The sequence below is a fragment of the Micrasema longulum genome, unplaced genomic scaffold (genome assembly GCF_059751315.1).
Source record: "Micrasema longulum isolate JH-2025_06_02 unplaced genomic scaffold, ASM5975131v1 h1tg000109l, whole genome shotgun sequence".
NCBI lineage: Eukaryota > Metazoa > Arthropoda > Insecta > Trichoptera > Brachycentridae > Micrasema > Micrasema longulum.
The window spans coordinates 840,453-865,826 of record NW_028277315.1 but is presented as its reverse complement, the minus strand read 5'-3'; the positions used below and the strand labels follow the sequence as shown (position 1 = coordinate 865,826).

At 32.7% G+C, this 25,374-nt stretch overlaps 1 protein-coding gene across 2 annotated transcripts in view; it reads left to right on the top strand.

The window, feature by feature from the left end:
- Fim (plastin-2 fimbrin) overlaps window positions 1-25,374 on the top strand; it is a 93,387-nt gene that overhangs the window by 23,992 nt on the left and 44,021 nt on the right. The gene's annotated exons all lie outside the window — the stretch shown is intronic.

The window sequence follows — 25,374 nt, the reverse complement described above, 5'->3', positions numbered from 1 at the left end:
AAAAACAAAGTTTACAGGCGTTGCCCAGTATGTAGGTGAAATAATTCAATTAGATGAATCTCACCCGCATAAATAAAGGTTTCAGCTCTTTAACTTCACAAACATCAACAGATGAAAGAATTAAAGGAATATAGATGTTCAAATATGGGCAGAATGGTGAATGTTACACAGTGTGTTAAGTGGCTACTTAAACCAGCCGATGACAGGTCACAAGCCCCGTAGATGCCTAGACTTTTGTATTACCTCCTTTAAAATGTTCTTCATCTCTGTTGTAATATTTTAATCATAATATGAAACCTTTTTTTGAGTCCTTAGATACTTAATTCTTATCATTTTCCCCTTAGATTATTCGGTGCCTTGTACATTTTTTGGGTCCTCCAAGATATTTTTTAAATAATTTTTCACGTTTTTTTGACAAACTATAGTCCTTTAAATATAGCTTGATTTTAAAAAAACAGCTGTCAAACTAATTTCATCAGTGACAGGAAATTACTGATTTAGAAAAACGCAAAAACAAGCTCAGTAGGTGAAATAATTCAATTACACGAATCTCACCCGCATAAATAAAGGTTTCAGCTCTTCAACTTCACAAACATCAACAGGTGAAAGAATTGAAGGAATATAGATGTTCAAATATTGGAAGAATGGTGAATGTTACACAGTGTGTAAACCCACCCAAACCAGCCAATGACAGGTCATAAGCCCTCTAGACGCCTAAACTTCTATATTACCTTCTTTAAAATCTTCATCTCTGTTGTAATATGTAAATATGAAAGTATAAAAAAAATAATATTAAGTTTGTTAAATACAGTTAGAATAAATTATCATTTACAAGGTAATTAAAAAAATATTTATTTTTAGTTTATTTTTAAGCTTTCTTTTTTAGGTCTATCAAGTTCTTTTTTTAACAACAGGCATAATGGTGAATTTTACACAGTGTTTAAAATGATCATCCGAACCAGCCGGTGACAGGTCATGTTAAGACAGCTCTGTAAAATGCCTAGATTTTCTTTCATATTTCCTTTTTTTTTTTTTTTATATTTTTCGTCTCCGTTGTAATACGATATATCAAGTTTGGGCTATGTATAGCGTGTGAGCTCGCCAATATATGACAGTAAAAATTTTATTGTCTTTGAATTTCCTAGAGTTTTAACCATCGAAAAAAAAAGAAGATTGCAAATCAAATCAACAGACAATGGAAATTTGATGTGTATTATTTTAATATATTGTTTATAACAGAAAAATACATAGAGAAATATGCATTTTTATTTTTTGTAATAAAAACAATCTAGTAAATTCGAATAAATAAAAATACGCTTTATATTAACAATATTAATCAAAATGCAAAAATAACATTGAATACTTGAAAAATAAATATTATTGAGTGTTACAAACATAATTTAAAAAACGGATAGCGATTAAAAGTAAAAACTATCTTTAGTTTAATTCTTATAGCGATAAATACATAAACATTATAAAACAGGAATTATACAAATACAAAAATAATATTTTAACTAGGCGGCTACCTACACGGTTAAATTTCGAAACACCACGCAATTTCTTATCTCGGCTACGCTATGTAAAATGAACAAAAATATTTAAATTAATAATTTCATCACGTCATGAAGTCGCCCCTGGGTAGCGCCTGCTAACGTCAATCAACAAAAACATCCTCGTTTTAATTACAATATTTCGGCTACGCCATGAATCTCTTTTTTAAATAATTTCTCACGTCACAAAGTCGCCCCTGGGTAGCGCCTGCTAACGTCAATCAACAAAAACATCCTCGTTTTAATTAGAATATTTTGGCTACGCCATGAATCTCTTTTTTAAAATAATTTCTCACGTCACAAAGTCGCCCCTGGGTAGCGCCTGCTAACGTCAATCAACAAAAACATCCTCGTTTTTATAACAGTATTTCGGCTACGCCATGAATTTCTTATAAAAAATGTCAAAACGTCACAAAGCCACTCTCTGAGTGTCGCTACTGACATCATTTACAAAAACATAATTATTTGTGCTTTTTTCAGGTACGCAACATTTTTTTTTAAATACACCTACCTAACCGATAAAATACTATTAGTAATCAAACCAAGGTTTGCTTTAAAGTTCCGTATGGCCAAATAATATTTTTTATTATTAGAATATTATTGACATGTAGTTCAAGCATTGCGGCATTCACGTTGCTTTACTTCTGAGAGCTCAACTGCTATGTTTTTCTATGGTTATGTTTACTGTCATCTGTCAAGTATTGGCGAGCTCACAGGCTATACTTACGCCTCAAGTTTTATAAAAAATTAGTTCATTGTAGTTCATACCCGTGAGAAAATGTGGCTGTCGTGTGAACATTATCAATTATTGCACTTAATTATGGAAAATTACAAAAGATGGCACCTGGTTCGCTCTTGCATCCATTATTTTTAAATTTAGAACACTTATGAACTGGCATCCGCCTCCTAACACTTTTTTTTTTCTTTTTTTATCTTTAATTCTTGTGTGGCTGTGATGTCACACTAGTCTACATACGATTCAAGACTTGATATATCTATCTTATTTTTAAAAATAATGAAGTTGTATTTTTTTTAATTTTCAAATGGACATTTTCACACCTGATTCGGAAAGTAAAATTGGTATAAATTTGCTGGACTTTAATACAAAAAATATTTCAATATCATTGATGTATAAATCTGTAAATGAATTATCTGTTAAGCTAGGGTTTCCTAGGACAGCGGCGCCCGTATTTTAACGGCCGTAGTGAACGGTGATGCGGTGGACAGCCGTCGTAACGGTGACTAGAGAGTGGTTTCCTAGGAAAACGATGTTGATAACATCGTTAAAAAATAAAAACACTCTAGTCAGTGTTACGACGGCTGTCCACCGTATCACCGTTCACTACGGTCGCTAAGATACGGGCACCGCTGTCCTAGGAAACCCTAGCTTTAGGGCTCAACTTTGGTACAAATGAATTTGTCAGCATGCGTCGCACTCCGAGTATAAACACAAATTGGTACATGATTACAACACCAGGTTTACTAGTATGGAAGGGCATGCTGTTTCTAGATATTGCAATAAATATGGCAAAAGGACACTGCAATACAGTATACATAAAATATTTAACATGTTACCAAACAATATTTAAAATATTGAGTTAAATACAGGAGTGAGACGTTTGCTCAAATTATGGTTAATAGAAAAAAGTTTTTTGTATTAGTGATAGTTTTTAATTTTTGAAAATGTAATATGTAATGTTTTTCAAGTAAAATTATTATCAATGTAGGTTAAGTGTGAATAATCGATGCAATTTATTAGAACCTGCTGACGAGCTGTATGTATGCAACTCAGTAGGACTTTAATTTAAGACTATTTTGTAAATATTAAAAAAAAAAACATTTTTGCTAAGCGAAGAATGAATGTGATGCGTTGGCGTCTAAAAATACGCGAGAACGGCCGCGAGAGCGTTTGGAAGATCACCTCTGGAGAAGTTCCGTAAGAAGACCACAGCCGACTATCCCGCCAGTCCTAAAACAATGATAAGAGCAGTCAAAAGGAACATAACTTTTGCAGTAAATGTAAGCCTTGTACATAATAAGCAAGGCAAAAAATAAGCAATTTGTCCCTGTCTACAAACATTTGGAAAACTCAAAATATTGTTGAAGATAAATTTTCTTTTTAACCCTTCTCTTACTTTGCCAAAAACATCCGCGCGTTATGGTGTTGCCTAGTCATTACACGTGCAAAAAATAAGAGATTAAATCGAAAAAATGGAATATCCTGAGTGAAGTAAAAAGTAATAATATTTGAAATATAATTGATAAAAACATGAAAAAACCATCAGCTCATGCTCGCGACGCGAACGAAAGAACTACCCCTGACGAAATTCGTAAACTTGACCCAGAAATTATTATATTTATAGAGATATTTAAGTTATTAGATGTAATGTGTACTAGACACTAGAGATGGGCATTTTGTTTTTTTTTTATAAGATTAGCAGTATCAGTTACCGTTTTACAGATTAAGCTGTTTCGTAAAGACTACTACTACCACTACTACTACTACTACTACCACCACCATCACGCCATTTCCCCGTAGAGGTAGGCAGAGAGAATGGACCGCCACACACGTCTATCCTGGCATACATTCCTAGCTTCCACATTCATACATCTTGTCATACATGCCCTTTGTCTGCTTTTGACATGACCAGACTTAAGATTTTGGTTTATCTGATAATGCCACGTCTTCCTTGGTCGTCCTCGTCTCACGCTACCGTTCATTTTTGCCATATAAACTTGTTTTACCATTTTTTCGTCGCCTATTCGTTCTACGTGACCAAACCATATCAGAGACCCTTTCTCAATCTTATCAATTATACTTGACTCAGATTTACACTCTGGCCTGATTTCATCATTCGTCATCCTGTCATACATTTATTTCCCACACATTCGTCTAAGAGATCGCATTTCAACCGCGTTCACTCGGCTTTCATCCTTCCTTTGCCAGTTCCATGTTTAACTTCCATACATAAGTGTCGGGACTAAAACTCCGTTGTGCACTGCCAGTTTAGCTTCGATTGACATATTTTTATTAGCAATTACTGTGCTTAGTGCTCCGTCCATTTTGTTGCCCGCATTTACTTTCTTTTCGACATCTTTTTCTACATTTCCATCTCATTAAAACATGCTTCCCAGATACACAAATTCTTCTACTTGATAGAGGCATTCGTTGTTTACATTTATTATGCAGTCAGTTACCTAACTATCCCTTTCAGAAGACGTTTAAAAAAATAACAGTTTAGTGCAGTGTAGGTGTCGAGAGAGGCCCGAAAGGCTGATTAAGTGACACTCGGAGTGCACTTCTGCCATGTAACAGTCGGCTATCGCCGTCTATATCTATTCCAGCTTCTAGCACGCTGCAGTCAGATCTTCGCGTTGGTCGACTTATTTAATGGAATAATAATTAATTTTAATATGTACATCTGGGACCTCGCGTGGCAATAGAATGATGTGATACAATGAATGATGATGCAAGATGAACTGATTTCAAACATCGCATGACCTTTCTCATATTATAATTATTGTACTCACTCCTACGTCACGCTTAGAGGTCTATTTTAAATGCTTACGATAATTCGTAGCAAAAAACTTTTCTTTTAACCGCTTCAGTAATCATTAAAAAAACATTTTTTTTAATTAATGAATTTGTTTTTTTTTATTAAAAAAATTAATATTTGCGTTTTTATGATTTACCTATTTATTTTTAGGGCCATTTTTAACGAGTTGTAAATAACTCACTATTAGAAAATGGAAATAAAGTTGGAGTAGAGTGGAATTCGGACCACGGACCATTGGTCCGTGAGTCCGAGACACTAGCCACAAGACCACAACCCGATTCAAATTTACTGAACATATACCCTGCCCGAACGTGGGCTTGCCTGCTATTACCTCGGTAAAAGACTTTTCGATAATAAGTAGGTACCTAGGTACTTGTTTATGGTTGAATTCCAAAACATAAAACAATTAATTTTCAAATATAGAATTCTTTTTGAAATCGTCAAACTCTGCTCTTCTCAGCAATAGGGGAGCACTTTATTCAAGAAAGCGATTTTCAAAAATCTTTTTTTATTTTTTTTTATTCATTCGTAAATTTCATAAAAAGTACAAGTGTTTGTATAATTCTAAACATAACTACTTTTACACATCTAGTAAATTTTATCACTGTAACTCTCCAAAAAAGGAGACTAACCCTTGTGCTTGGAGAGTGACTTACACTGTTTTAGTTGTTTATTTATAAGAGTTTATATAATTTTAATACAAGTTCACGAAAAGAAAAATAAAAATATAGGATATATAAAGAATAAACATTAAACAATATTACATTCATACTTATTAAAATTTAATGTTGTTTTTACACGAGTCAAAAAATTTCTTTAGATTAACTTTAAATTTATTTATTGAAATATTACTTTTAATAGTTTTTAGTTCATTAGGAAGATTATTATAATTTTTTACACCTTTGAAGACAAAGTTATTTAATTTAAGTAAATATTATTTAATCATTACCGAAAATCTACATAAAGAAATAAATGGGTAGAAGTTATAAGGAAACAATCTGATTGGGTTCCATAAAAAGCTAATGTTATTGGTAAACATTCAAAAATAAACTTTTTTTTATACACAAAAAAACAACATCCTTCCATTTTTTTGTATATGCATTCTTATCGAATGCAATGATAGGTCAATGAAAAAAATATTAATTCTTCTACCTTTTTTTTCACAGAATCGATTAAAAATTCTAATATCTACGAACACGCACAGCGCAAAGATCTACATTTCGCTGAAAACCGCACGTAAATCGGTTAAGCCGTTTAGGAGAAGATCTGTGACATCACACGTACAGAAGAATTATATATATAAAGATATACAAAACGAAATGTTCGTATGCGTGTCCTCGATAGACTAAATAACTACCGGACCGATTTACGTGTTGACTTTTAAAAAAATATATGCTTTGTCCTGAGCACTTCTATACCACTTTAAATCTTCAATCTACCAAGATCCTACCAAAATTTAAAAATAAATATGGACAACGTACGTTTGATTATATTGTTCCAAAAATATTTAATATGTTGCCACTTGACATGAAAACATGTCATAGTAAAAATAAAATTATGTTTTTATTACGTAAGTGGTTAGTAGACAGAACGTTCCTATATTGATTTATTATTTATATAAAACATTTTATTATTTTTATCTCTCATTGAATACATTTTTGTTATTTTCTTATGTTAACCTTTTATTTTATTTCTTTCTTATTTTATTTACATTTTTTAGATCTTAATTTTAATAGGTCGGTACTTTTAGTTTTCTTTTTTTTCTGTAGATATGAATTGAAATTTTTGATTTACTTTATTTTATTTTTTATCTTGTTTTGATTACATTTATGAGCACACACTATTTATACATGTGTTTAATTTTTTTCTTATATTTAAGATATATTCAAGTAAATTGCTATTCTTTAATTTTAATTGTATAATTTTACTCTTTTTTCTTACTTTAAAAAAAATATATATATATTTCTTTAAACTATTTTTTATGTTTATTATTTTATACGTATACAGTATTATGTCTGTGCTCTTTTTATTTGATTATTAATTAAAACTAATGTCTGAGCATCCGATGACAAACTATTATTGAATAGTTTATCGACACAAAATATATTTCAATACAATGTTTTCTTTATAATGTATTAATATTGTAATAATGTGTATATTTTATTGAATATTATTGATAATTAATAGAAAAAAAGATAGAAGCTTAAATGTTTTATTGATTATTCACCAGAGGAGTTGCATTCCTCGAGAATGCATGTACTAAAAAATGGAAGAATGTTTTTTTTTCTAAATATAATAATTTTTTATTTGAATGTTTACAAACAGCATTCATTTTTTATGGATTCCAACCAGATAATATTAACTGAAATTTAATGCATTTAAAAAAATCATATTCCTGCATAAAGTGCACTCCTTTTGGTAAGAAGAGAGTTCGACATTTGCAAGAATAATTCTATATTTGAAAATGAATTGTTTTAGAATTCGTGAAAAAATGATACTTGTGTATCCATATTTACACCGGTGTAATTCAAATATGTGATTACGCAGCAGGATTATACGTCGTGAAACGTAAATATTTTGACATTTAATATTAGGTGTTCACGGATGTTCCATTGTGATCGCGAATACGAGAATTAGTGGGTGCGTTTATATATTTTATTAATATTAGATTTGTGTAAAAAATTATGTCCGTGGGCATTCCTACAAAAAATGAAGATGTGTTGTAAATTAAACGTTTTTATGGATTCTTTAGATTTTTTAACCAACTTAATAGGATAAATAATTGGATCTCTGAAAGGTCACGGTTTATTCCGCGCCCGCGTAAAGTCGTCAATGGCCCGCGTGTGAATTAGCTAACGGCTGTTCTCGCCGCCATTGTTCTCTGCTTTCCCAGGCGGGCACAGGACAGGAGAATGGAGAAGCCCCAGTTCCCTGGTGCACCTTCTCACACTCGTCTTCACAGCAAATCGGATGTTTTTACATCGAGAGAGTTCCGGTTGTTCTAGAAAGATCGACTGCCAGCTTGCCGTTCTAGAAGCATCCATAGTGTGAACTCGATAAACTTGAACGACTTCAGAAGACAATCAACCCTGGGTCGGTATTCTGAATCCTCTCTATCCCCCTGGGAATTTTTATATTTTGAATGAAAGGATACACAATCATAATCTCGGTTTCCGCTTAAAGCCTGAATCAAATGCTGTGTGGGGAAAGCATCTTTAAAATGATCGATGGACCCCTAAATATATGAATATGTTTTAATATAAACTGATATTATCTATATTCAACTTATCTCAAACTCATTACGTTTTATAAGTAAATAAAAAAATATTTTTGTATTTCAAAATAGGTTCGTTGCTTGTCCTCTCGTTAAACCGACTGGCAGGAAACTGATATGTAAACAGTGTTTAACAGTGTCAATAAGGTTCAAATTGCTTTTGGTACAGACAGTGTGTGGCTGAAAAGTTAATGAATAGGTATTTAAACTTCTGTCATTTCTGTCATTCTTTTGCAAATGCCTCGAAAAAAAAAATCGCACATCGGTCTGATTGTGCCTAACAGAAATCGAGAAAATCGACGTTTCTTTGTACCGTTTTCCGCACTCCAAAACTGAACCGATTTGGTTGTTTTTTTTTAAAGAGTATCAGAATAGAATTTTCTGTATCTTTTGCGTCCATCAATTTATATGGAAACGCCAATGGTAAATATTTATAGTGTGTTGAAGAAATACGGGAATACGTTACCAAGAAAAAAATATGTTTTTTTATATTTTTGACTCCCCTTCATGCTGCTGCGGATATCCTAACCAATCTTCTGAACACATCCTGTGCTCTTGTCCCTTTCCCCTTCTCTATGATTACCGCATGGAGCTTCTTGCTACTATCCGTGGCCCTGTAATAGGTCCTGTCGGATATACAGATCTGGTGGCTACGAAGAAAAGTCAGACCGCGTTTCCTCTTAACGCCTGGAGATATAGATTCCGGTATCCGGGTGGAATGAAGAATACGATTCTGTATGTGAAATTGAATCAGAAATTCTTGTCTAGTTGAAATTTCGTCGATCAAATGGCCCCTTTTAATTAACAAATCAAATATTAATCAATCAATCAATCAAAATAAACTTTCTTTTGGCCTGTAATTCGACTTTTTAACGGCTGACGCATGGCGAATCGCATTATCTTTAAACGCCTTTTTCTCATTAGTAATATTTTAGGTACCTATATTAATTAAGTATTTTAATACTATTTAGTACGTGACTTGCACACTTTTTAATTTTAGTGACACTAATACATGAATTAAGTAAAAATGAAATCAAACGTCCCTCTCATAAATTGGAAAATACAGTAGGCCCTCGAGTTTTGCACACAATAAGGAACCTCAGCCCTACAAGAAATTGGATAAAAACGTGTTTTCTTACGCGCGGTAAACAATAGAGCATTAAATTATCCACTACTTTGAACGACGTCACTAGTTCATATGAATCAACCAATGATAAGAGAGTTGTGGAAGATTTCCGGTTTACTTACCGTCAACGGACTAATCGCTAGAAGTGACCAAGAAATAGCGGAAGAGATCTTGAGACGTCACACGCGAAATAATTTCAGAAATGCAAAACTTTAAAAAAAAAATATTGCGCTGATAATACAATACATGAAAATTTAAAAAAATATGTGTATTTTATTTAAATAGTTGGTTAACAAATAAGTGATGAGAGATGTAAAAAAAAAACATATAAATTTGGATTTTAAAATAATTGTTTATCAATAGATAATTCATTAAAACATTCATTTATCAATATTTACAATTGAGTTAATGGGTCGTGTTTAGGTGCTTTCGTGCATTGACATGTGTGTATACTATAGTCCTTAAAATATAGCTTGATTGAATTTACAAAGTTATGTCGTCACTTTTGCTGACAACTGTCATTCTAATCAAGCTATATTTTAAGGACTTTAGTCATTCTTTAACCGCCAGCGGGGTTTTGACGCAAACTTGACATTTGATTAAAAACCAAAATCAACTAAAAAAAATAAATAATGATTATCTGTAAGTTCCTTATTTCTGTTTCATTCCTCTGTAAGTATAATGATGTTTTGCTGTAGTTGTTTTTAATTGATGAAATTAAGATGTTACTACTTGTTCTAGGTCGCGTACTTACGTTTTGTGACGGTAGAACCACTACTATTTATGTTATGTAAATACATTTTGATAAAAGAAAAATAAAATAAAAAAACCTGCTTAACCGCGAAACCGGTTTGGCAGCAGGTTTTTTTTATAAAAATATAAGTTATATCGTTCATAAGGCACAATGGACAATTCCCTTTCCATACCCAATGGTGCATAAGGCACTAGATTAGCACACAAATCGCAGCGTATCTTGATCATATTTTTTACATGTAGGTATGATGATCAGTCTTACGCTTCATGTGCCAGTCCAGTATCTGTAAAATATTTTACTTTTTGAGTAAATATTTCATGTCAACCATGTCGGGAATCAAACCCGAGACCTCTTGCATGGTAGACAAACGCGCTGACCACCTCACTACGAGACCGACGAGAAGTTGTATGAGTTTAGAAAACTGTGTAAACTATTAAATTCAATTCAATTAATTTATTTTAAGTAATACATACATTACAAACTAAACTTTTTTATTAATTTAATTTTTAAGCTCTCTTTATACCACACATATGTAAATGGCAGAAATGCCGTATACTCGTATAAATGAATAAATTTAATTTAATACGTACATATTATAAAAAGACAAAAAATACATAAAGAGACTTTTGTCAAAATAGTAGGAGAATCCTGCTCCGGAAAACCCTTTCAGATACATGGAACAGATCAACATCCAGAGCGATGTTGTTCAGCATAGCGGTAGCCCTTTCAACGGGCATAACCATCGGCAGGTCGGTGCTGTATATCGGAATATGAAACAACCTATGCTGACGTTGTCTTAGGTAATTATCAGGAACATACAAACCAATGCTCATCATAATCTCAGAATTATCGATCACACCGCGCAACAATCGATAAAAATGTGTAGTCAAATACACATTCCTTCTAGTCTCTAAACTGTTGTAGCCGAGCATACCCTGGAGAAACTCGGTCGGGTAGAGCCGAGGATAATACCCGCACTCTCTCATGTAGAGATATCGCAGAAACTTCTTTTGGATTTTCTCTATCATAAGAGAGTACTTCAGTTCATGTGGCCCCCAAATTCGTCTAGTGAGTCTACTTCGCACCAAGGAGTTGTAAAGAGTTCTTAGTACGCGGGTATTTTCGAAAACCCTGGCAGTACGCAGAACAAATCCTAACATCTTCAATGCATTACCACTGATTGTCTCTATGTGTTCATGAAATGACAGGGTGCTCACAAATCTAACGCCCAGATCCTTAACATTCGCTGTTCGTATCAGATTCTGATCATTCGTTTTGTAGCGAAAAAATGGTTGTTAATAATGAAATAATTATTTTAATTTATTTCAACAGAGAGGGAAAACATTTTTGAGAAGGGAATGTGGAAGTCTAGGCATTTACAGGGCTTATGACCTGTAATTGGCTGGTTTAAGTGGGTTTACACACTGTAATATTCACCATTCTGCCAATATTTAAGCAAGGCAAAAATAAGCAACTCGTCCTTGTCTACAAACATTTGTACAAAACTACAAGAATTTGGACAAACTCAAAATATTGTTGATAAATCCACCCGGCCCATGAAGAAGTACAGAAATTGAAAAAATAAAATTTTCAGGCGTTGCCTAGTATGTAGGTGAAATAATTCATTTAGATGAGTTTCACCCGCATAAATAAAGGTTTCAGCTCTTTAACTTCACAAACGTCAACAGATGAAAGAATTGAAGGAATATAGATGTTCAAATTTGCACAGTGTTTAAAGTGGCCACTTAAACCAGCCAATGACAGGTCATAAGCCCTGTAAATGCCTAGACTTCCATATTCCCCTCTTAAAAATGTTTTCCCTCTCTATTGAAATAAATTTAAATATGAATATCTCCCTAGGGAAGATATCCAGCCAGTCTGCAAGCATTTGGACATAAATGTTGAAATAAATTTCAATATGAATATCTGCCTAGGGAGGAAATCCAGCCAGTCTGCAAGCATTTGGACATACTCAAACATTGATGAAATAATTATTTCATTATTTGTAATGTTGTCGTAATGTATCGAAAACGATAAAATTCTAAATTCTATAGAAATCGTATCGTTAAGTGGAAACATAAATCACCGGACAATGATCCAGAAATTGACGCATTATGTAGTTTTGTCGTGTCATGTGTAACTCAATAGAAAGTGTTGACTCATTTTCATTGTAAGGAAAAATGCTTAAAGAGATAAGTGATTTCGTTTTGAAACGACGCGACACCCTCTTTATATGCGATATGCGATTTAGCATGTCAGAATCGTATTATATTGGCTGTGAATAACAAATACATACATATAAAGAAAATTTCTTCATGGGGTCGATTATTTGGGATAGTTGCTGAATGTACATCTTGAGTGGTTTATGCTATGTATATGTGCCGCATGTAATGTATATGTTTGTGTATGTTTTATATGTGCGTTCATGTGTGTGCGTGGATGGCTCGGAGTGTACATTCGGTATTTTTATTTATTACCTCCATGGAAAACGCAAATGTCAACAATTTTTTCACTTAAAATTCTTATTTATTTTTTGTCACATTTAATGTTTATATCTTTTTAATTTATGAAAACTTAATTGGTCTTTTTATGTTAAAAAATTGTTGTTTTTAGTACTTATTTTGTATGACTGTATGTTTTCTAAATAAAATAAAATAAAAAAATATAATTTATGTCAAAAACATTTTAAAGTTTGCGGTGTGAAATTTTACATTTGAGGGTAGAAAAAAAGATAATATTACCCATAAGAAAAACTGAGCCAAAAATCAGTTACCTGTAGAAATAAAAGAAATGAAAACCATTGAAATATTTCAAATCTATTTTTAAATATGTTCTTAATTAATTTTGATAGAAATTGAAATGTTATTAACACTTTGAGTACCTACCGAATACACATAGAATTTACCCTGTGCCCGGCCCATTTTTGTGAAATTTCCTGCTTTGTGAGGGGTTTCTTAAAAGTGTCATAGTTATAAAAATCCTGGATTAAATCAATTAAAACTTCTCATTTTTATTTGAAACATTTTTGTATGATAGTTTTGCCAACATTGGTCTTTATGGAGAGCCACATTGAAATGTTCGCAGATATACAGGGTCTCACTCCCTTTTTGTACTTTGTATCCCGGAGCCGTGTAAGCACATGATTATAATAACCACGCGTTGTGTCCCGGTCCCGTGTTTTCACACAGTTTACCAGCGGCGAAAAAGTACGAATAAAAGTCACTAGAAGTCAATAAAATGCACTTTTTTAGACAGCTGGTAAACCACGTGAAAACACGGGACCGGGACACAACGCATGGTTATATAATCACGTGTTTACACGGCTCCGGGATACAAAGTGTTAAAAGTATATCTTATTTGTTTGTAATCCTGACGTGGTCAAAAGCGGTAGGAATTTCAGATTATTTACTCAGTTTGTTAGCTCTCGGGTTGAGAAATGGGAGATTCTCAGGGATTGCGAATTTCGTCTTTGAGAGAATGTGCAGAATGGTCAGTGAATTAAATTTTACATATAAATAGTCCAGGAAGCCGAATGTCTCTGGGTACGAACTGAACTAATGTTTTATGGCGTCTTATATCATCAAAGGGAAGTATTTTTGCTCATTATTGTATGCGTATTATTTTTTTCGTACGGAAAACTTTATTATGCTTTATAAATAAAATTGAAAATAGTTAACTTCCCATTGTGATACGGGCCCAGGGCCTTGATTATGAACGCTATCTTTATCGGTACATATCGAGACAACATCGATATTTATGTACGAAAATGTGCATATTTGCATGAAAATTCTAAGTATCTTCGGCGGTAAGATGTAATTGAACATGTTTAGAAAAAAATGTAAAAATGTTCCAGTTTTCTTACAAAAAACGACGTCACTAGTTCATATGAATCAACCAATGATAAGAGAGTTGTGGAAGATTTCCGGTTTACTTACCGTCAACGGACTAATCGCTAGAAGTGACCAAGAAATAGCGGAAGAGATCTTGAGACGTCACACGCGAAATAATTTCAGAAATGCAAAACTTTAAAAAAAAAATATTGCGCTGATAATACAATACATGAAAATTTAAAAAAATATGTGTATTTTATTTAAATAGTTGGTTAACAAATAAGTGATGAGAGATGTAAAAAAAAAACATATAAATTTGGATTTTAAAATAATTGTTTATCAATAGATAATTCATTAAAACATTCATTTATCAATATTTACAATTGAGTTAATGGGTCGTGTTTAGGTGCTTTCGTGCATTGACATGTGTGTATACTATAGTCCTTAAAATATAGCTTGATTGAATTTACAAAGTTATGTCGTCACTTTTGCTGACAACTGTCATTCTAATCAAGCTATATTTTAAGGACTTTAGTCATTCTTTAACCGCCAGCGGGGTTTTGACGCAAACTTGACATTTGATTAAAAACCAAAATCAACTAAAAAAAATAAATAATGATTATCTGTAAGTTCCTTATTTCTGTTTCATTCCTCTGTAAGTATAATGATGTTTTGCTGTAGTTGTTTTTAATTGATGAAATTAAGATGTTACTACTTGTTCTAGGTCGCGTACTTACGTTTTGTGACGGTAGAACCACTACTATTTATGTTATGTAAATACATTTTGATAAAAGAAAAATAAAATAAAAAAACCTGCTTAACCGCGAAACCGGTTTGGCAGCAGGTTTTTTTTATAAAAATATAAGTTATATCGTTCATAAGGCACAATGGACAATTCCCTTTCCATACCCAATGGTGCATAAGGCACTAGATTAGCACACTACATATAAATAAAAGTTAAATTTTACATATAAATAGTCCAGGAAGCCGAATGTCTCTGGGTACGAACTGAACTAATGTTTTATGGCGTCTTATATCATCAAAGGGAAGTATTTTTGCTCATTATTGTATGCGTATTATTTTTTTCGTACGGAAAACTTTATTATGCTTTATAAATAAAATTGAAAATAGTTAACTTCCCATTGTGATACGGGCCCAGGGCCTTGATTATGAACGCTATCTTTATCGGTACATATCGAGACAACATCGATATTTATGTACGAAAATGTGCATATTTGCATGAAAATTCTAAGTATCTTCGGCGGTAAGATGTAATTGAACATGTTTAGAAAAAAATGTAAAAATGTTCCAGTTTTCTTACAAAAAACTTAATTTTACTTTATAGTTAAAACTGTAGATAAATTTTAACTTCCCATCAGAGTACGTACCCTGGGCCGCGATTATGAACGGCTATCTTTATCGGTTTATACTGAGACGATATAAACTAATATTGATATTTGTACCAAAATGTACATATTTGTATAAAAATTCAAAGTATCTTCGTCAGTAACCGGTAATATAACATGTTTAAAAAAAAGTTGTAATCATATTCTATTTTTACTACCTACTACCATCACGCCATTTCCCCGTAGGGGTAGGCAGAGAGAATGGACCGTTATACACGTCTATCCTGGCATACATTCCTAGCTTCTTCACATTTTGTCATACATGCCTTTCGGTTCTGCCTGCTATTGACATGACCAGACTTAAGATTTTGGTTTATCTGATCACGCCACGTCTTCCTTGGTCGTCCTCGTCTCACGTTGCCGTGCATTTTCGCCATATATACTTGTTTTACCTTTCTTTCGTCGTCCATTCGTTCTACATGGCCAGACCATATCAGAGACGCTTTCTTAATCTTATCAATTATACCTGACTCAGATTTACACTCTCGCCTGATTTCATCGTTCGTAACCCTGTCATACACTGCCATTCACATTCCAATATACGGGACCAACCTGCCAATGGTTATGCCTGTTGGAAGGGCTATCTCTATGTTGAACAATATTACTTTGGACAGTGACATTTTTCACGTCTCTGAGGGAGTTTTCGTTACAAGATTCTCTTACTTTTTTAACATATTATTCTCTGGATATTGTGTTTAATTATGTGTTACTTTTATATATACCTAATTTAACCTTATTATTTTATTTTTTTTGTATGTATAAATTAAGATATTCCATTTTGTAATGTACATATATATAAGTAAATAAAATTTAACAAATTGAAATTGATTTCCCACACATTCGTCTAAGAGATCGCATTTCGAACGAACTCCTAGATGTGGAAATAATGTCGCTAGGTTCTCTCCTATTGACAAATAAGAGTATCTAGGCGTCAGCCACAGATTATATGCGTCAGAAAGTTACCACTCTAAAAAAAATATTTAGTCATTATATTTTTTCCATCTTTTTTACTATCTTTTCGAGTGTATGTATCGAGATGTTATAGGAGCCGGCTTTGTAGTCGATCGGTAGATGCATACAGACGATCGTTAAGCGTACCGTCTAGGTGATTTCCAAAAGTCATGTTCAAGCGAGCATTTTTTGCTTGAATTGGGATTTATTGGAGATTATAATCGCTTTGAAGTGAGCACTTTTTATTACAGAAGCCTATTTAAAATATAAATGAGAACTATTTTAAATGTTAATGACGTAAGGAACGCGGACTAATTGTTTGCGGTCATTCCATTGGCTTGTTTCGATCATATGATGTCGACATGACAAGCAGGTAGAACATACCGAGGTAAGATACAGATAGTACAGAAGTGAAGTATACCGTCTCGATATATACAGATGAAGGTAGCTTTCATAATCGAGGCACTGGTATAAGAAAATCCAATAAGTAAGGCCTAATATGTCCAAAAAAATTGACCTCTCCCGTGTCAAGTTGAAGAAAATCACATGCGTCATTGTTTTACCATCATGACGATTTCGTCTGTATGTATATTTATACAATGACTGGATAACAGTGAAAGACTTCATGCTAGTTGACAGAGAAAAATTATGGAAGGTGTTATCGGAGTACGGAGTAAGCGGAAATCTAACACGTGCTATTGCTTTTCTGTATAAATACAGCACAGCATGTGTTAGGGTAAACGGATCATACACATCGTGGTTTGATATTCATAAAGGAGTGAAGCAGGGATGTGTTATGTCACCATGGCTGTTCAACGTGTATATCGATAACTGCATGAAAGAACTGAAAGGCTTAAGAATGGGAGCAAAAATGGGTGATTTAAAAGTCAATTGTCTTTTGTATGCTGACGATGCTGTACTCCTTGCTAATAACAAAGAGGAACTGCAATTCTTGGTAACAAAGGTCTACGATGTATGCAAGAGAAGCAATTTGCTGATGAATGTCGATAAATCGAATGTGATGGTTTTTGAAAGAAATGAAAGTATGACTAAATGTAAAATCACTGTGAATGGAGTTATACTAAAACAAGTAGAGGAATTTGTGTATCTGGGAAGTATGTTCACTAGGGATGGAATGACTGAGAAAGATATTGAAAGGAGGGTGAGTGCCGGGAACAGAGTGAACGGTGCACTTAAATCGACCTTGGCAAATAAATGCTTGTCACAAGAGGCGAAATGCGATCTCTCAGGCGAATGTGTGGTAAAACTATGTACGATAGATGCACAAATGTTGAGATCCGTACATTATGTAAGGATGAGACAAGCATTATCGACAAAATCAAGAAAGGAGCTCTGCGCTGGTTTGGACATGTAGAACGAATGGACAGCGAGAGAACGGCTAAGAATATTTACAATGCGAATGTTGATGGATGCAGAAATAGAGGAAGACCGAGAAAGACATGGCGTGACCAAATCCAGCAAATACTTAAAGATGGACATGTCAAAAGTCGGAATAATCGGCGCGCGTGCATGAGAAGATGTATGGATGTAGACGAAGCGAGATCTGTATGCAAAGATAGAGTGTTGTGGCGTTCTATCCTCTCTGCCTACCCTTACGGGGAAACGGCGTGATGGTTTGTTTGTTTGTTTGACTTCATGCTACAATATTCAATGAAAAATTCCACTTATTAAGAGTACACAATATGCTCTGTAAATTGTTAACAATGATGTTATTTACAAACCTTTTGGCACTCCAAGGAACAATAGCGTCTTTTTATGATCATTTTTGTTTATTTTAATTGTTTTATTGTTGAATCAGCCGGCTAATCGGCTTATATAATATGGCCATCATTGCTCTGCAGTCATTAGTATTGAAAAGTGTTTTGTGAGAAGTGTCGCTTTTGGAGGAACGTTTAAAAATACCGCATCTCAGATTTAAAATGGATACTACAGTTGACGTGAGTTTATTTATATATATATATATATATACTAGCGGACCCGACGGACGGTGTCCTGACCGAACGTTGGTTAGCCTGCTATTACCTTAGAAAAGACATTCATTCATTGATAAGTTGGTACCCATAGTCCTTAAAATATAGCTTGATTAGAATGACAGCTGTCAAACTAATTTCAATGTAATGGTAAATTACTGATCACTGATCAAATCGATTTTATCAGTTATTTCATGCAATCATGAAACTCTGTTTCCGAAAATTGATACAAAAAGCAAAAAATAAGCCTATTATAGTGTGTTTAACATAATTGTTCACAATATTTTGAGTTTGTCCAATTTTTTGTAGACAAGGACTGGATTTAACTCCCCGGGGAGCTGTTTATATCAACATATTACAACAGAGATGAAGAACATTTAACCCTCTCACCCGCATAAATAAAGGTTTCAGCTCTTTAATTTCACAAACATCAACAGATAAAAGAATTGAATGAATATAGATGTTCAAATATGGGCAGAATGGTGAATGTTACACAGTGCGTAAAGTGGCCACTTAAACCAGCCATTGACAGGTCATAAGCCCTGTGGATGCCTAGACTTATATATTAATTTCTCTTAAATGTTCTTCATCTCTGTTGTAATATGTTAATAATTGTTCACCAAAAAATGAGACGTTTATACTTTTTTCATGAACAACATCAAACGAATATTTTTTTTATTCGATCAGTTTACATTGATCAATTTGTCCCATCTCTTAACGTTTTTGCAAAATGATGTAACTTTGTAAGAACGTCGTTAATAATTAGGTTTATTTAAGTTTTTTTTTAGTGTTAAAGGTGATTTTAAATATTAATGTTGATATATGTTTCAAGCATTGTAATAAAAAAATAAATTAACACGCCAGATACAAATGATTTTTCATGTATCAATATAAATAACTCCTTTGACGTTACTACAAAGTCATGTCGTCACTTTTTCTGACAACTGTCATTCTAATCATGCTACATTTTAAGGACTATAGATACTTGTTTATGAATTCCAAAACTAAAGATTGTTAATATTCAAATATTGAATTTAAGTAGGTACTTGTTTATGGTTGAATTCCAAAACATAAGATAAATATATTTTCAAATATAGCATGCTTTTTGCAAACGTCAAACTCCGGTCCTCTCACCAACAGTGGGGTGCACTTATGTAGGAATACGATTTTTTAAAATGTATTGAATTTAATATTATTTTAGTGTTACCAAAAATCCAATAAAAATAAATAAATGGGTAGAAATTTTTAGGAATTTATGGAATGAATCTGATTGAGATCCACAAAAGGGAATGTTGTTTGTAAACATTCAAACACAAATAAACAACATCCTTCAATTTTTTTTGTATATGAATTATCGTCGAATGCAACCCTGGTAAGTTGACGAAAAAATGATTTATGCTTCCAACTATTTTTTCATAGATTCTATTGAAAATTTTAATATCTACGAACACACACAGCGCAAAGATCAACATTTCGCTGAAAACCGCACGTAAATCGGTTAAGCCAGGAGAAGTTCAGTGACATCCACGTACAGAAGAATTATATATATATAAAGATAATACGATACGTATTTTTTTTTTAATAACCACTGAACTTCCTCATTGTAAATATCCGATGACACAAAAAACTAAACAGGAAAGGAAACTAAAAAAAAGAGCATTCCTTGACATAATTTATAGTTAACAATAAAACAAAAGCTATTTTTATTCTATGGCGAAGATCGATAAATGCTACATAGATAACTTTTATCGAGATTTAAGTGACTCCAAAGATCAATAATTATTTAGAATCAGGAAACGATAAAAAATGACGAATATAGCATACAAATGTGACAGAAAAAATACTATAATAACTATGAATACAGGTGATACGTAATCCAGTTTGTCCACTCGTGAATCATCGTGATACTCCGCGAATGATCGGCTTTTTCCTTTGTCGAATTGACTCACCAATATTTGCATATTTATGTGTGTACACATGGTCCAGTCATCATATGTTGCTCTTTGTTAATCACGTGGTCAAGTTTCAATGCCTTCATAGTAAAGAAACACATATTTTACGTTGACGTATTGATATTTTACAAAGACTTAAGAAATTTGTGAGGTTTGATGGGGCTATGTATAGCGTGTGAGCTCGCCAATATATGACAGTAAAAATTTTATTGTCTTTCAATTTCCTAGAGTTTTAACCATCGAAAAAAAAGAAGATTGCAAATCAAATAAACAGACAATGGAAATTTGATGTGTATTATTTTAATAGATTGTTTAGAACAGAAAAATACATAGAGAAATATGCATTTTTATATTTTGTAATAAAAACAGTCTAGTAAATTCGAATAAATAAAAATACGCTTTATATTAACAATATTAATTAAAATGCAAAAATAACATTGAATACTTGAAAAATAAATATTATTGAGTGTTACAAACATAATTTAAAAAACGGATAGCGATTAAAAGTAAAAACTATCTTTAGTTTAATTCTTAAAGCGATAAATACATAAACATTATAAAACAGGAGTTATGCAAATACAAAAATAATAATGTAACTAGGCGGCTACCTACACGGTTAAATTTCGAAACACCACGCAATTTCTTATCTCGGCTACGCTATGTAAAATGAAAAAAAAAATTAAATTAATAATTTCATCACGTCACAAAGTCGCCCCTGGGTAGCGCCTGCTAACGTCAAGCAACAAAAACATCCTCGTTTTAATTACAATATTTTGGCTACGCCATGAATCTCTTTTTTTAAATAATTTCTCACGTCACAAAGTCGCCCCTGGGTAGCGCCTGCTAACGTCAATCAACAAAAACATCCTCGTTTTTATAACAGTATTTCGGCTACGCCATGAATTTCTTATAAAAAATGTCAAAACGTCACAAAGCCACTCTCTGAGAGTCGCTACTGACATCATTTACAAAAACATAATTATTTGTGCTTTTTTCAGGTACGCAACATTTTTTTTTTAAATACACCTACCTAACCGATAAAATACTATTAGTAATTAAACCAAGGTGTGCTTTAAAGTTCCGTATGGCCAAATAATATTATTTATTATTAGAATATTATTGACATGTAGTTCAAGCATTGCTGCATTCACGTTGCTTTACTTCTGAGAGCTCAACTGCTATGTTTTTCTATGGTTATGTTTACTGTCATCTGTCATGTATTGGCGAGCTCACATGCTATACTTACGCCGTTTGATGTATAAAATATTTCGTTGGTTAAAGTCATTAAAACAGAGATTTTGACCATACACACATTGACTTGTTTCGATAGCTAATAGCGGCCAATTTAGAAAAACGGAATGATGTCTTAAAATGAAGACATATTAGACTGTGATTATTATTAAAATAAATCGTATGTGAGCAATACTAACGGCAGAAATTCAAAATTCTCGGCCGGTTGAATGCGTTACGATTTACTATCCGTTATCTTCAGCGCCTTTGCCGTTTTTGACACCGACAGATGTTTTGACACATTGGGCCTCACTCATAAACTTGGCATAAAATTAAATCATATTTAATAATCATAAAATTTGGCTGATTTATTAACGCCATTTTTGTTAAAAAATCACCTCAAGAGCGCTTTACAAGTGTGTACTTAAACTTACATTCTATCTCAGCTAAAGTAACACATTATATTTTCCGATTAAAAATTGAGGTTATGATAAACTAAACAAGTGAGATTTTAGCTGGGATCTGAACTGGCTGGGACTGTCGAAGATTCATAAGTTTGAAGGCAATTGGTTCCAGACAGAGGGCCCGGCAACGGCAAAAGCATGATCTCCGAATCTAGTGTTTGGGGAGCGCCGGATTTCGACAAGTTTTCCTCTGTCTGAATCTAATGCTGACCTAAGAGTAGATTTTCTTTGACATGTATTTTCCCTTATACAAAGGTCCATTTCATGAAAGGATTTGAATACTATCCAGCCAAGCTTGTATACATTGTAGCTTGTATAAGTTACACTTAAGTATAGTAGTATAATTCGGATGGGAGTTATAAGTTACACTTAGGTATAGTGGTATAATTCGGGTGGGAATTATAAGTTACACTTAAGTATAGTGGTATAATTCGGATGCAGATTATAAGTTACACTTAAGTAAAGTGGTATAATTCGGGTGGGAATTATAAGTTACACTTAAGTATTAAGTTACACTTAAGTATAGTGGTATAATTCGGGTGGGAATTATAAGTTACACTTAAGTATAGTGGTATAATTCGGGTGGGAATTATAAGTTACACTTAAGTATACTGGTATAATTCGGATGGAAATTATAAGTTACACTTAAGTATAGTGGTATAATTCGGGTGGGAATTATAAGTTACACTTAAGTATTAAGTTACACTTAAGTATAGTGGTATAATTCGGATGGGAATTATAAGTTACACTCAAGTATTTATTTATGTATTTCACAGTTTTAAAATGTAAAGAGTTTCTTTGTTTTAGGTCCCGCTAGGATTTTTTTACAATATACATAAGAGGTAAAACAGAATATTAAAAAAATAAAGGATAATTACATTGCAATGAAATACGTATTAATAGTAAAATTAGTAAACAAAAAAATCCCACAAAGGCATGGCCTGTTTATGAAATAGACAGTTATAATATTTTTGTGTAACATAAGAAAGAGAAAATTAAATATTCTGTAAAAGATCGCAGAATTTATCGCCGCATATCCATCCACTGAAGCCCATCTCTGGGTTAATCAATCAAACCCCTTACGTTTTCAAAGCTCCAACCAACAACGCGCACACAACTTGTATTAAATCAAGTTAGTAGCGTTTTCGATACAGTAAACTCGAGTGTATTAATAAACGATTTATACCGTTTTCATATCTATAAATAAAGATAAATCACTTTTCAATGGTGTCTGACTCACGCACGGCACTCCCCAAAGGATGTATACATTAATGCCCGACCGATACAAGATTTTCTGCCGCAACCAAAACTTAATTTCGGCTTTTGTTCTAGTTTAAGCCGAAACTTAAACTTGTTTAAATAAGTTTCTCCATGAAGTTAATTATTTGGGATAGTTATTTATTAATTTACATGCCCTACGGGCTTTAACATTTATTAGAAATACATTCAAATGCAGCAGTGAAACATAAGTATGTACATTTAGTTAAAATCAAAGATAACATAATAAAAACTAAAAGATACAATAATAAGTCAAAATTGGGAAATGTACCAACATAATGGACTCATAATGTAGATACTTTTAACAGCACGTTGCATTTATACAGAACATTTCTTCATGGGGTCGATTATTTGGGATAGTTGCTGAATGTGCATCTTGAGTGGTTTATGATATTTAGGGGTATATGTGCCGCATGGAATGTATAAGTTTGTGTATGTTTTATATGTGCGTTCATGTGTGTGTGCTCGGAGTGTGCATTCGGTATTTTTATTTATTCTGCTTAATTACCAACGATAACCTCCACGGAAAACGCAAATGTTAACAATTATTCTTTTCTCACTTGAATTTCTTATTTATTTATTTTTTTTGTCACATTTAATGTTTATATCTTTTGCATAATTTATGAAAACTTAATTGGTCTTTTTATGTTGAAAAAATTGTTGTTTTTAATACTCATTATTTATGACTGTATGTTTTCTGAAAAAAATAAAATAAAATATAAATAAATAGGTATATGGGTATATAGAAAGATATTTAATAAATTTAACAAACACATACATATGCATACATATATACATACATACACACATACATGCATGTATATATATATATATATATATATATATATATATATGCATATACACATACATACACATAAGTATATACATTATTATAGAGATACATGAGAAAAAAAGAAATAGTAAATAAAGAACAATATTAAGAAATTTTTTACAGATTAATTTATAACCTTTTGAATACTTAACCTATAATTATATAAAGACAGACTCGTTACCTAGCCGGTGTAGTTTGGGTATTGGTGAATTGTAATAATAATTATGACTGGCTCGAACAGGTACTTTTGCTGAATGTACATCTTGAGTGGTTTGTGCTATGCATATGTGCCGCATGTAATGTATATGTTTGTGTATGTTTTATATGTGCGTTCATGTGTGTGTGCGTGGATGGCTCGGGGTGTGCATTCGGTATTTTTATTTATTACCAATAACCTCAACGCAATTGTCACATTTAGTGTTTAAATCTTTTGCATTATTTATGAAAACTTAATTGGTCTCTTTATGTTAGAAAATCGTTGTTTTTAATACTTTTTATGTATGACTGAATGTTTTCTAAAAAAAATAACAAAAGTTAAAAGTCTAAATTTGTTGCAACAAAGGGAAAACATTTTTAAGAAGGGAATACGGGAGTCTAGCCATTTACAGGGCTTATGACCTTATGATGCGAACTTAGTTCTGCATCCTGGAACTGACAGTACACTATCTGATCCATTGCTTATCCGATTTAAATTATTGCTAAATAGTTCTCTATTTAAGTGAACATATTTCAGACATTGAAATAAATATAATTTTCTAAAACTAAAGAGTCCACTCTACGTTAGAATTTAAGTGGCCACTTTACACACCGTGTAACATTCACCGTTCAGCCTATGTTTAAACATGCACATTTCCTCAACTCTTCCATCCGTTGACTTTTGTGAAGTAAAAAAACCGAAACCTTTATCACGTGGGTGAGATTCATCCGGTTGAACCAATTCACCTACTAGGCAACGCCTGAAAACATTTTTCCAATTTTTATACTTCTTTCACCAGTTAGTTGATTCAACAATGTTTTGAGTATGTCCAAATGTTTGCAGACTGGCTGGATTTACTCCTAGGGAGTTATTTAGATCTAAATTTGTTGCAACAGAGGTAACACATTTTACAGGGAAACTTTACACCACCGCCTTTTTAAAATTACTCCGCGTGTGACGTCTTAAGTTCTCCTTGTCTTCTT